The 14,574-nt window shown below is 41.0% G+C and overlaps 1 long non-coding RNA gene across 3 annotated transcripts; it reads right to left on the reverse strand.

The window, feature by feature from the left end:
• Positions 1-1,562: 1,562 nt before the first annotated feature.
• On the reverse strand, positions 1,563-12,495 carry LOC123583979. 3 transcript variants are annotated; one of them, XR_006705090.1, is made up of 6 exons: positions 12,154-12,495; positions 10,575-10,849; positions 10,368-10,478; positions 9,420-9,541; positions 7,567-8,371; positions 1,563-2,490 (listed from the first exon to the last, which is right to left on the reverse strand). It is a non-coding gene; the product is annotated as an uncharacterized LOC123583979 (long non-coding RNA). The 3 variants fall into 3 exon arrangements; XR_006705089.1 differs by lacking the exon at positions 12,154-12,495 and having other exon boundaries at positions 1,563-1,699; positions 2,223-2,490; positions 10,575-11,503; XR_006705088.1 differs by lacking the exon at positions 12,154-12,495 and having other exon boundaries at positions 10,575-11,503.
• Positions 12,496-14,574: the final 2,079 nt, after the last annotated feature.

Here is a 14,574-nt window from a genome sequence, read left to right on the forward strand (position 1 = left end):
GGCCGGAGCCCTTAGTAAGGTGGCCTAGGACATAAGCAGCAAGGTAGACCTAACCTGATATCTAAGCACCCAGACCACAGGACAAGGTTACTCTGACCTGCAGTTGAAATGAACCACCTGGGCAGCTAGCTTACGTAGCCAACTCCTTATAACACACCCTCCATCTGTTTCCATCTTGGTCTTTGACATTTGCAAATGTACAGATAAAATAAGTTTTTGTCCTATCTACTGCTCCTTGAAGGTACTTAAACTCCACAAAAATCCCTTGCATAATTTGTTTCTAATTTTCTATCCACTTGGAAACAAACAGCATGAAGAAGACACGTTCCTGTCCTGAGCCCCAACTCTGATTGAAGCAATTCTCTCTTGAGCTAGCAAAGCAGCTAGCCCCTGGAGGTCACTGGCAGGAATGTGAACACCCAGTTGAGAAAGAAAATGTTAGCGAACTGTTAGAAATGGTGGCAAATTGTAATATGCAATTTCACAAATGACTCAAATGCGATTCTGGAAATGCAGCTTCCTTGCCTCTTCTGGCACAGAATAAAATAATATTAATAACAGGTCAGACAGTGTAACAGTCCCAGATATGAGGTCAAAAAAAAAATAGCATATGTAGACAGAAATGGCTCAATAAGCCACAGATTCTAATAAGACGGTCTGCTTCCATAGAGTTTAGAATTCAAAAAAGTTGAAGTTTTTCTGCTTCTCATAAATGTATTTGACATTTTCAAGTTCTTTGTTCATATCATGGAAAGTTAGCAGAAATGTCTCAGAGTGTCAAATAACACTCTAGTGATGCAAATTGCATCAGCGGCTTTTATAAAAATACAGACCCCATCCCTTGTGTACAGAGAGATGCTGCTTCTTGCACAGAAGTCATTGCTTGATCTGATGAGTCTAAGCAGAGAGAAGAATGATCTGTTCCATGATTCCATCTCCCCTTTTGCTGGGAATTATGACCAGGAGACGAACTTCTCCAAGTAGCTTATATAGCTTCCGAGGAGTCGCCGGTGTTGTCCAGTGTCCTAGGATCCCAGCATTCTCCCCTTTTTTCACTTCTTTTTATATTTCTACTTTTTTTTTCCCCCTCTCTGTCCAGGCAATTTGTTCACTGATCTTTTCTTCCTGGTTCTGCCCACATCTGGCCAGATACTTCCTCAGCCTGCTCTCATCCACCATATTCTTCCACCCGGCCGTCACAACTTACTAAGAGAACTGCTTTCTTAGGGTGATGGTGGCTTTTACAGTTGACAAAGCACTTACGTAGCCATGCCACGCTTCATTTTCACACCGACTGTGTCAAGGTGATCTTATTCCCGGTTTGCACGTAAGGAAACTTAAGTGAGTTCACCAGACTTATGGTTCTAGAAACCCTAGTTATCTGACTCTGCATAGATCCATTCTGGCCTCCCTGAGAGAAATTCATTTCCTGTGTCCCCAACACTTGGGAAGGTCTCGGAGTGTTCGCCATACTGCTACCGCGAGTATCCTTGGCCTTGTGTCCCCTGGCCCCATCCCTTCCCACCTTATCTCCAGCTAAAATACCATTCAAGGGAGAAAAATCATTGACAACTTCTTCATTATGTTTACGTTCAAGTTATTCTGACACTCGACATTACATTTATTCTTCCACAAAACATTCTTCTTTGGGAAGGCTTCTCCCCTTCATGCATTTCTGTGTGAGAATGCCCTCTTAATGCTGAAAAACAAAAATGCCCTAAGTCCCTGCCTAAGACACAAGAGAACATGAAGGTGTTTGTTCTCAGATGAGGAGGAGGAGGAGGAGATCATTCATTCAGCAACTGCTTGTAAACACTTTGTCTGCACTATTTCGTTTAATCCTGGAAACAGTCTCACCAGGGAGGCATGATTTATGTTCCCACTTAGCAAACGAGAAGACTAAGGCTCAGAAAGTTTAAGTAATTTGCCCGATATCACACAGCTAGTAGGTGGAGGGTTCCGATCAGATCTATTTCACAGAACAAAAACATTCTCTGGGTTCTTTAACTGCTGATCCCCTGAAGGCTTTGTACTCTAGTAGAGGGGAGAAGACCAATGCCTAAGAAATGACCCACAGTGCCTGTCACAAATGATCAGAGACACGTAGAGGGCACAGATGGGGAGTTTTTGTGGACATTCAGAGGATCCCCTGCATGTTTGGGTTCCTCTTAGAAATTAGCACCCCCCCCCGCCCCCCACCGGCGCTTGTTTCCTGAGCTGACCGAACTTCATTCAGACGTGGAAGGTGCCGATCTCCCCAGGTTGGGTGGCTCCTCTGAATTCTGCAGGTGCCAGGCCCAGCCCTCGGCATCCTTCATTCTTCCACTCCAGCTACTGGAAGCTGCTTTCAGAGCACGGGGCTTCCACAGAGAAGATGGAGAACACACAGGCACCAAAGGAGCAGGCAGCCCAGAAGAGCCCACAGCAGGGTGGAGCCCAGGCTCTTATCGCATATATGCCCTTGAACATTTTTCTGGCCTCTTTGACCTTCTGTAAAATAAGAGCACAAGAATATACTGCATGAGATGGCTGTGGGGATGAGCTGTAACCTGCCTGACACCTGGCTGGTTCTCCATACATGATGGCTTTAAAAAATCCAGCAGCCCAGGGGCACCTGGGTGGCTCAGTCGGTTGAGCGTCTGACCGGCTCAGGTCATGATCTCACGGCTCATGAGTTTGAGCCCCGAGTCGGGGGCTCTGTGCTGACAGCTCAGAGCCTGGAGCCTGCTTCAGATTCTGCGTCTCCCTCTCTCTCTCTCTCTCACTCTCTCTCTCTGCCCTCTCCCACTCATGCTGTCTCTCTCTGTCTCTCAAAAATAAATAAAACATTTTTTAAAAATTAAAAAAAAAAAAATCCAGCAGCCCTTAGAACAAAGGGCTTCACAGGTGTAGGGAAGACTTGGCCTCGGAGAAGGCAAACAGCAGGTTTAGTGGTTAAAGAGGTTTGGGTTCCTAGGATGGAGGGGGTAGCAGAGAATTAAGTGCCCTGTCCAGCGTAGTTGAGTTCTGCCTGCAGCTCTTGAGGCAGGCCCACTTGTGAAGTGAGTCAGAAAAGAACCCACTGACCTAGAACCAGGTTGTGAGACTGATTTAAAGCAGTGTTTTTCCATATTCCTAGATCGCAGGTCACCCGAGTCACTGGTTTAACATATAGATTCCCAGGCACCTCCTCCCCAGCAGACTCTGAACCAGGAGCTCTGGGGTGGGTCCTGGAAGTGTGCATTTTCCACAACCCACTGGGTGATTTTATGATCAGGGAAGTTTGGAAAACATTGCTTTGAAATGTTCAAAGGGCTTAGATGCCCACTATATAATGGAATCTGTGTAATGGGTTATTTACCATCCCCACTTTCCAGGAAAGGCAACTAAGACCCAACAAAGTTCAGCAGTGTGCAGAAGTCTGTTCACACTGGCTCCGGATTGCGGACTGCTACTCAAGGAACTTGCAATTCAATTGTTAAACCAATCATAGCTTGAAATTGACCATAGTAAGTAGATACACTACGGATTTCTCTTGGCCCGAGAGTGTTGTTTCCTTCAGAACAGAGGACATTGATTGATGTGAACACTTCTCAGCTATTCTCTGGTTTTTGGTTCATGGCTCACTGTGAATACTGTATCTTCTTTTTCTTTAGGGAATCCGTAAGTACTACATTCAGAACAGGACTTTATTTTAAAGAGTTAGTTTACTAGCACCCCACCTAACAAAAGTAGTCAGTCTTGCTGTTAGTAACTGAGCCAAGTTCACCTGTGTCCTTACTCCTGGTCCAAGTGCTTTGGTCCAGACATTTTCTCCTCCTGAAATTAACATCCTTTATCATCCCTAGAACCTCCAGTCCTAGACAGAGTTATTAAGGGCTCAAATTCTACAAAGGACCACCTGCTATAGAGTTGGTTCAGATTTTCCAGTTAGAGGATCAAAGTGTTGGCTTTACACAACAGAGTCATATCTCCCTCTAATGGATGGTAAAGAATAAGACAAGTAATATTTCAATTGTTGAATCAGAAGGCTTTGTATAATTTATCTATATTACATGTTGAAACACATGTATAATAACTTGCTCAGCTAATTTCCAAGAGCAGCACAAAAATGTCCCTTTATTTTATTCATTCAAAATTTCATTTATTCAATATTTATCATTTGCTTAACTATGCACCAGATATTGAGGTATAAAGCTATGAATGACACAATGGCAAAAAGAATGAGAAAATTTGCTATACACTGAGATAAAAAAAAAAAAATTGCCAAGATTCCCAACCTCCCCTCATCTCCCTCCCACCTCCCCTCATCTCTACCTCAGCCTCCCAGTGGTTCATCTGCCCTGTTGCATTGGAAACACAGGTCTTCTCTGCTCCTTTCCCCAAATCAAATCTCTTGAATTACCAACACACAAAGATAGAGAATGGTTCCAACCTTAAAATAAAGGTGTTTTTTTTTTTATTTGTTTTGAGAGATACAGTGTGAATGGGGAAGGGACACAGACAAAGAGTGGGACTGACCCAAGCAGGCTCCTTGCTGTCAGTACAGAGCCCGATGACAGGACGTGGGGCTCTATCTCACCAACCGAACCATGAGCTCATGACCTGAGCTGAGATCAAGAGTTGGACGCTTAACTGATTGAGCCATCCAGGTGCCCCTTAAATAAAGTTCTAAGGGTGGAATTCTAGGCATCCTCCAACATTGGGGACAGGGTAGGGGCTAGGAAGGCAACCAGTCTTTTTGCTGGTTGTTGAGTACAGTATGGTCTTCACAGATGCCTCTTCTGTCACACTGAGGGCTCCTCAACTGTTTTATTTCTCTATTGGGAAGGGAAAGTGTGTAAACTGATCTCCAGGAGATTCTTTTCACCCTGTGCCCAGTTTTCCACAACAAAAACAAGAGAGAGGAAGGGAAGGAGATGAAATTAGCTAGGGACGGTTCACACTCAGGTGACTTTCCATAGCACAGTACCAGAGCAAGACCTGAGAGAGTCCCTCCTGTGGGCCCTAACATTTTGGGGGCCTCAGAGAAGGGTACAAATGAATGCTTACCCATTACACACTTAAATTTTTAAACATAATAAAAAAGCCAACCAATTGCTAAACACAAGATTTTATTGTACACATATATTTTGCAAATATACCTTTGAAATGATAAAAATTGAAAAGTATATATAAAGCTATGGTTGGCTGGGACTGAACGGTGGCAAAATATCAAAGATGACTGAATTTAATTATTATCATGCATGTCTGGCTTTGTGGATAGGACAACACTGTTTGGATGAATAATGTTTGAGTGAGTACTAACATGAAAAAATACGGAATTCACAATTACTCCCTAAAAGCTATTGTTTTAGTCCATTCAGGCTGCTGTAACAAAATACTACAGACTGGGTGGTTTAGAAGCAACAGAAATTTACGCTCACAGTTCTGGAGGCTGGAAATCCAGGGTGCCAACAGGGTTAGGTTCTGGTGAAAGTCCTTTTCTGGATTGCAAACTGCCTACTTGCTGCATGGAAGGTGGGAGGGATCCCTCTGATATCTTTATTAAAAGACACTCATCCCATGAGGTTCCACCCTCATGACCTAACGGGCCTCCCACAGGCCCCACCTCCTAATACCATCACCTTGGGCATTAGGTTTCAATCTATGGATTTTGAGGACACTCGACTAATGAGACCATAGCAGTTACATCTCTTGCCTTTGCTTCAAGAAAGTCACCAATTATTTTGTTATAATTGAATTTTTATACAACTTATGTCCTATAATAAAAAATAAAAAATTATAATTTCAAAGGGAAAAAAGTTGGAATATATAAATTATAGTATGTAAATGGCAATTTTTTGTTGTTGTTACTTTAAAGATGTACAACTGTCTCCTCAATTGCGTATTTTAATGAGAAATCTGCTGTCATTCTTTATTTCTCTGGGCATAATGTTTTTTTCTTTTCTAGCTGCTTTTAAGAGTTCCTCTTCATGACTGTGTAGCAATCAAGGTTCAAGCAGAGAATCAGAACCAGTAGGAGATCTATATAAAGAGATTTGTTGCAAGGAATTGGCTTATGCAATCATGGGGTAAGTTTAGCTCGACAAGCCTGAAATCCACAGGGGGTCAGGAAAGGCACTGGAACTCTCAGGCACTCAAGCTGGTGTCTACAGGAAGAATTTAATCTTCTGGGGACATGCTACTTCTGACCTGTACCTCGGGAAGACAATGGGAGCTGTGGGCCACTTCTCTCTCTGATCAGTTTACTTCATTCACTTCCAGTTTCTTTCTGAGGTCTCAGATCCTTCTGGCCTTTTCTCACTATTGCTAGAATCTGCAAGTCTACCTCCATTCCCAGGATATTTTGTGGAGATAAAGATGGAAATGGGCAACATTGAGAAACATACATCAAAAAAGAAAGAAAGAGGGGCACCTGGGTGGCGCAGTCGGTTGAGCGTCCGACTTCAGCCAGGTCACGATCTCGTTGTCCGTGAGTTCGAGCCCCGCGTCAGGCTCTGGGCTGATGGCTCAGAGCCTGGAGCCTGTTTCCGATTGTGTGTCTCCCTCTCTCTCTGCCCCTCCCCCGTTCATGCTCTGTCTCTCTCTGTCCCAAAAAAAAAATAAAATAAACGTTGAAAAAAAAAATTAAAAAAAAAAAGAAAGAAAGAAAGAAAGAAACAAACAAACATATATCACTGTTCAGCTACTTCTGGTGTATTGTGATCCAGTATTTGTTTCAGAACCCTGAACAGAAACTTGAATGGATCTAGCGTGCTTCACATTGCTATCCCGAAAGACACTGATGAGAGAATCAGTTTACTTCATGAAATTCATGAGCTGAGAGTCTATTTCTCTCTTAGGAAGAATTCTGAATGGAAATCTGGACTAGATCGTCCCTGAGGCCTAGACATATGCTGCCATAAAGCCTGCCATGGGCTCAGTCTCATCTAAAACCAGAATATTACGGGGGCGCCTAGGTGGCTCAGTCAGTTAAGTGTCTGACTTCTGCTCAGGTTGTGATCTCCCAGTTCATGAGTTCGAGCCCTGATCTCACAGTTCGTGAGTTCAAGCCCCACGTTGGGCTCTGTGCTGAGAGCTCGGAGCCTGGAGCTTGGAGCCTACAGCCTGCTTCTGATTCTGTGTCTCCCTCTCTCTCCGCCCCTCCCTGCTCATGCTCTGTCTCCCTCTCTCTCTCAAAAACAAACATTAAACAAACTGTTTAATAAAACCGGAACATTATGTATAATTATGGACCTCTCCCTTATCCCTCCAACCTGTAACCCCCTTTGCTTTATTTTGAGGAGAAAATTTAACTTAGACGCCTCCCTCCATGATTCTCCCCTAACTCTCATTTTTTATCCTTAAATTTTTGTTTAACGTTTATTTATTTTTGAGACAGAGAGAGACAGAGCATGAACAGGGGAGGGTCAGAGAGAGGGAGACACAGAATCTGAAACAGGCTCCAGGCTCTGAGCTGTCAGCACAGAGCCCGACGCGGGGCTCAAACTCACGGACCGTGAAATCATGACCTGAGCCGAAGTCGGCCGCTTAACCGACTGAGCCACCCAGGCGCCCCTCATTTTTTATCCTTAAAAAGCTCACCTGCAGCAATAGCATGATTCCACAGAACCCCAGTTCTCCAGCCTCATAGTCCAGGCTTCATAGAAGCACCATCACCCTGTGTGACACCCTGTGTGACACCATCACTGTCATTTCTCCCTCTCACCACCACACATCATTTGGAAACAAGAGCAATTCTCATCCTTAGAAGCCTGCTTTCAATAGGATGGAAAGTCCTGATAGTTTTCCAAAGCTACAAAGCAATTTCGATCTTATCCTTTTTTTCTTTAATCCTTCGTGATTAGTGCATCATGCTTAATAAGAGAGAATCACCCAAGTTAGGAGCATAAATCTTATATATGTCATCTAAGCGGAAGATGTTACGTAAGCCAAGGCTGCTGTAATATAATACTATTTTAACAGGACCTTTTCAGTTGCAAGTAATAAAGAATCTTGACCCAAAAGGCCTCAACAGAGGGAGATGTAACATCTCACCAACAAGTCTGGGTGTAGTGCAGCCCCCAATTTCATTCCAAATTCAGCAGCTCAGTATTGTCATCAGGTCTGTCCTTTCCATCTTCTGCTTATCCATGAGTAGTTCAAGGGTCACATTCAGTCACAATGTTCAGAAGAACAGATGATTCCCTCCCTCCTGTGTCGTTTTTGAAAGCAGGGAAAATCTTCCCAGAAGTTCCTCCAGCATATTTCCTATGTCTCCTTGGCCAAACTGGTTGATAGTCACATCTCTAAACCGATCACTGGCTAGAAGAAAGGGCCTTACCAGGATTTATCTCTTCTCTAAGCACAGGACTGCAAAGAATGAGTGGAACCCAAAAAATATGGAGGCCTAGTGGAAAAAAAAAAAAAAGAGGGAAATGGCTGTTGGGTAAGGAACCAAATGTACTTGAGATATCACGGCTGCCTAGAATTCCTGTATTTGCATGCAGCATGATAAAGCATAGAGAAACCTCAGTAAGTCTGTGTCTAGCCTAGAACTGTGATGGGGGACACCTGGCTGGCTCAGTTGGAAAAGAATTCGACTTGATCTCGGGGTTGTGAGTTTGAACCACACATTGGGTGTAGAGATTGCTAAAAAATAAACTTAAAAAAAGCTGTTACAGAAAACCCACTGCAACCCTAAAGAAACAAAAAAAAAGTCAATAAGATGTTCCAAGATGAAAAATTAGCATCACGTGCATTGCAATAGTATATAATGCACAATTATCTCATACACAATTATAAATACCCTTTTCTAAAGCAAAATTATGTAAGAGTGCAACTTGCTTTTTTCAAGAGATCCTGGAACTTTTACACACAGCACTTCCGCTTGCTTTAGCAGCTAAACAAATCAGTATTACATCTTTCCATCTTGCTTCTGTCCTTAACAGGCTTATGCAACAAAAATGGCATATTGATTTCAAAATTTCATTTACAGTGGGTTGAAAATACTTAACAATTCAATCTGTCTGACCTACTCCTACATCCATGTTCCTGGTCATTCTCTGTCAATTACCTAATACACCTTTCCCTGCAAAATGAAGCCATTTTTTTTTATTAGATTTTTGCCACAGTTCTCCAACATCATTTCAACTTGCGGCTGTTCTTAGGAGATTGGAGGATACTAAAATTACAAAGAAAGGATATTGATTTAGGGATTGATTTTAAAATAACTGTGAAGCACTATGGGCTTAGAGGATGTTGAAGGGTACTAAAGGAAATTATATTAAAATGCATTAAGAGGATAACTTAATGTTACTTTGTAAAGCTCTAACTTAAATTCATATTTGGGCCTCTTGACATTTCATAACCCAGTGTGTGATTCCCAGTAAAATCCCAGAACGATGATTTTGCTTCACAATTTAAAAGCCTACATTCCCCCCCTTAGCTTTACTCACCATTGCACAAGGATCACTGAGTCAATGATGATTAACACTGGAGATGTCAAGAAGTCTCACACCTGTGCTGTGAAACACCTAATAATCCTTGGTGTAGGCCAATGCATTGTTTATGAAAACCGCTATAAAGCAATGGGAATAACAGGGGGAAACTGATTAACAAAATTAAAACAGGCAGAATAGTCATATTTTTTCATAGAAGAAGTGTGTGTGTAATATGGTCTCTCCCTCTGGCTAAATGGAAAGGATTTTAAAACGTAAACTCACAATCTCAGACCATTTATTTCAGATTACTGGGCCAATCAATTTAACTGTGAGAGACGGATTTGACATTCTTGTCAGAAAGAACTGAAAGTATAATTTAACGATTAAATTTATTTGAATGCACATTTATGCTCCTTCCTGGCAATGTTTCTCTTCTACTTATACATTTGTCCATGGAATCAAATCCAGGTTTGAAACACCTATAATTATCCTATAGCAGATCTGTCTGTAAACTGCCTTCGAAGAATTAAACTACCATATTTTATTTGTCAAATAAACTTTTATTTATAAATACTCACAAATAAAAATGAGGGCAAATCTGTTGCTATAACAGAAATAGTCTGCTCTAAATCAATCTTAAAATATTTCCACATATTCAGAAGTTGTATTCACCAAGCATCTCAGGCCACTGAATATAAGTAAGACTTGCCAAATGGACAACAATGGTCTTACAGTAATAGGCACGAAATGATTTTATCTTGTCAAAAAAATGATTTGGACGCAATACCTTAGCAAGACATAAGCCACACACTAACGTCAAAAACTAAAGATGGGGGCTTACACTCTAGGAATATAGAGTAGATCAACTTTGCCTTATTCCTCCTGCTACTTAAGTACCATAAAAACCCTGACACTGTATATAAAACAAACATAAGACTGAAAGGTGGAAAGAAGAAAGCAGACCAGCCAGGGATCTGAGCAACAACACGGTGGCCCAGTTGCCTGGATTTTCTTTGACGCCTCAGATGTCCCAGACTTGGAGCAAATGAAGTCAGCTGGCCAGAGACGCAACATCTAAAAAAACAGAAAGGGAATATTACCAGCTTGGTTCATTTGAGCTGCTATAACGAAATACCACAGACTGGGTAACAACATAAATTTATTTCTTACAGTTGTGGAGGCTGGGAGGTCCTGGCAGTGTCCTCACATGGTGGAAGAGGGCAGTGGATGCTTCTAGAGCTTCTTATCCGGGTACTATCCTCATTCATGAAACCTTTTCTGTCACAACCCAATCACCTCCCAAAGACACCATCTCTCAATGCCATTCCATTGGGCATTAGGGTTTCAACATATGATATGGGGGGATATGCAAACATTCAGATGACAGCAATTACAAACAACTCCACACATATGAACTTGACAACTTGGATTAGATGGACCAATTCCTTGAAAAACAAAAACTACCACAGCTCATCTAACATTAGATATTCTTAGTGTCCCTACAGCTGTTAAAGAAATTAAACTTATAGTTAACACCCCTCCCAAATCTACAGGTCCAGATGACTTTACTGGAGAATTCTACCAAACACTTTAAGAAGAGTTAATAACAATTCTACATACAATATCTTCCAAAAAACAGAAAAGGAGGGTATACTTCCCAATTCATTTTTTTGGTATTTTTCAATTTTAACTTCCTAAGTTTGATATGTACCTGACATATACTATTGTTTTGGTGTACAACACAATGATTTGACTCATTCATTTTATGACACTAGTATTACCTGGACACCAAAACCATACAAAGACAATATGAAAAATAATAATAATAATAACTACAAATCAATGAATGTACTTCATGAATATACGCAAAAATTCTTGACAAAATTAGCAAATTAAATTCAGCAATATATAAAAGAATTACATACATGACCAAGTGGGCTTAATTTCAGGAATACAAGACTGGTTCAGCATTCAAAAATCAGTGTTACCTACTGTATTAACAGGCTAGAAAAGAAAAATCATACGATTACATCAATATGTAAAGAAAATGCTTTTGACAAAATTCAACACCCACTCACGATAAAAATTTCCAAAAATAGGAATACAGGGAAACGTCTTCAATTTGGTTTAAAAAAATATCAAATATCTACATCTAACATTGTATTTAATGGTTAAAAACTAAGCTGCTTTTCCTCGAAGATTGGGTAGAGGATGTCTATGCTCATTATTCTTATTCAACACAGTGCTAAAAAACCTAGCCAGTGCAACAAGTCAAAAAAAGGAAATAAAATGAATACATATTGCAAAGGAAGAAATAAAACTTTGTGCCCAAAAAATTTCCAAAAAGAGATATTTGAGATGACTCTTGAAAGGAGGATTCATTTATTCAACAACCAACAAATTGACCACAGTGCAGGTCTTGTCATTCATTCATGCATTCATTCATTCATTCCACAAATTCATTTAAATATCTTGAATATATTTGTTAAATATCTACTAAATTCCAAATATTGTTCTAGCTGTAAGAATTCAGCAGTGAGCAAAATAGATTAAGTCTATCCTTACAGAATTTCTATTTAGCAGAGGGTAATGATGGGACAGAAAATAAATGAAATCTATAAATCACATAATACACATTTGACAGAATAAGTACCACGGAGAAAAATAGAAGAGGGAAGGGGGAGAATGAGTACAGGGAAAGGGAGGGAGGTGCTGCAGTTTCAAAGAGACAGGTCAGAAAAGGCCTCACCGAGAAAGTGACACTTGAGCAAATACTTTAAAAAGCTGATGACTGTGAACCATGCTGGTATCTGGAGGGAGTGCCCTAGGAAGGGGGAACAGCAAATGCAAAGACCTGATGTCTCTGTGACATCACAAAGCTTGTGGCTTGTGAATGGTGTCTTGGAAAAACAGTCTGACTAGAATGAGAGAGAGAAAGCACTGGACATGAGGTCCCAGGAAACAGAAACTCTAGTGTGTAAGACCTTGTAGGCCACTCTGAGGCCGTTGTGAGGACTTTGGATAAAATTTCCACAGGACTGAGAACAATCTAGATAGAAGGAAAGGCAAGAACAAAGATGAAGAAGCAAGGGTGAGGTGGAACTTTTGAGGAACACAGAAACTCTTCCCAGGATCATAGAGTATCTAAAGGAATAAGGGAGATAAAAAAGGGTAGGAAACATGATATGAAAGGCCTGGCCATAACACGAAAGCATTGGAACTTAATTCATGAAGCAGTGGGCAGCCATGAGATGCATGAGTGAAAACACTGAAATTGTACTTTATAACAATTAGAATGGTCGGAAAAATAGAGTCTGTCAGCTAGTAAATGCAGAGCAAATACTGTAACTTTAAATACCAGTATTTTGCCTCTCCTAATGAAATAAGTCAGGCAAAGATCATCAATGATGAGAAAGTGGAAAGTTGATGGGAAACTGGATAAGCTCACAGTAATGTAACAGTGATCATAAAACATCATGTAAATAACGACCTCAATAATGTGAAAGTGTACATGACAGAAGTTGGGAAGTAGAATGGGGGAAGAGAGCTAAAGGGCAGGGCAAGGAAAATAAGACCTTCATTTCACTAACCCAAAGATCAAGAGACATCATAGATAGTTGACAGAACAAGAAAAAAGTGTCTGTATATTAATTTAAGTCACAAATGATAATTAATGGAGGAACTAAAAATAATATAACTTTACTGGGAAGATGGGGGAAAGGAGAGGAAGGACTAGTGTGTTATCTAGATCTCCTGCCATAGCTAGAAGGGATCATTCCTAAAGTTGGTTTCAAAGAGGGAAGAGCTCTTTCTTGCAGTAGAGTGCCAGCATATAGAGGTACTTATGGAGTCAGGAAATCCCCATTTTATAACCATCATAATAAAATTTCTTTCAGGCAAAAATCATCTACGGATGCTACACACATGGGGTCGAGGCCAAGTTTGATAAGAAACAGAATATTTAATCACTATCAAAGTTCCTCTTCATAATGTGTGCATTAGTTGCAAAAGGAAAAACAATTATACCCTGGAGGAATAGAAGAACATGTTAAGCAAGTGATCAAAGTAAGGAGCAAACAGGGGTGTGTGGATGGCTCAGCTGGAAGAGCATGCGGCTCTTGATCTCAGTCAAGGTTGTGAGTTCAAGCCCCATGTTGGGTCTAGAGTTTACTTAAAAAAAAAAAAAAAAAAAAAGATTAAAAAAAAAAAGGTGGGGGGCAAATAGGTATCATGTGCCTCTGGATATGATAAGTTGAAAAGGACCAAACATCATTCACGTTGTATTTCTCTCAAAAAATTCATAACCTGGGGGTGACTGGGTGGCTCAGTCAGATAAGCATCTCTTTATTTCAGCTCAGGTCTTGATCCCAGGTTCATGGGATGGAGCTCCGTATTGGGCTCTGTGCTGATCATGGAGCCTGCTTAAGATTCTCTCTCTCTCTCTCTCTCTCTCTCTCTCTCTCTCTCTCCCTCCCTCCCTCTCTCCCTCCCTCCTTCTCCCTCTGCACTTCTCTCCCACTTGCACACACTCTCTCTAAAAAAGACTTTTTTTTTAAAATTCATAACCTGAATCTCATCATGAGGAAACAATATCAGACAAACCCGAATGAGAGACATTCTAAAAAACAACTGGCCTTTGTTTTCAACAAGTTTTAGTATCTTTAAAGACAAGTGAGAGACTGAGAAATTATTATAGATGGAAACTAGACATGGAAGCTAAATGCAATTCATGATGCTGGACTGGATCTTGTACCAGAAACAAAATAATGCTATAAAACCCATTACGGGGACAACTGACAAAATTGGAATATAGAATATGGAGTCAATATAGAATTTATTGAATCGTTTCTGGTCCTGTCAAGATGAAATAAGCACATGCCACCCTATTAGTCCTCCTGCTAATAATGAAACAAACAAACAAATAAACCTCGACAACATCCATAGCGCAACTGACAGAAGGCATAAAGGTGAAGAAAAGAAGACAAACTGGCTATCGACCTTGGGTGTTGAGTTCGCTGGGATCTTGTCTGTCTCCAGTATATCCAGGCCTGGGCACAGGAGAGCTCCCTAATCCAGAAACACCAATGGGCACAGACCAAAATGCTCCAAGAAAAGCCCACATTCTGTAGCCACAGGACCAGGAAAAAGAGCTTCCCAGAAGAACAGTGCA

Source organism: Leopardus geoffroyi, chromosome B3 (genome assembly GCF_018350155.1).
Source record: "Leopardus geoffroyi isolate Oge1 chromosome B3, O.geoffroyi_Oge1_pat1.0, whole genome shotgun sequence".
Lineage (NCBI taxonomy): Eukaryota > Metazoa > Chordata > Mammalia > Carnivora > Felidae > Leopardus > Leopardus geoffroyi.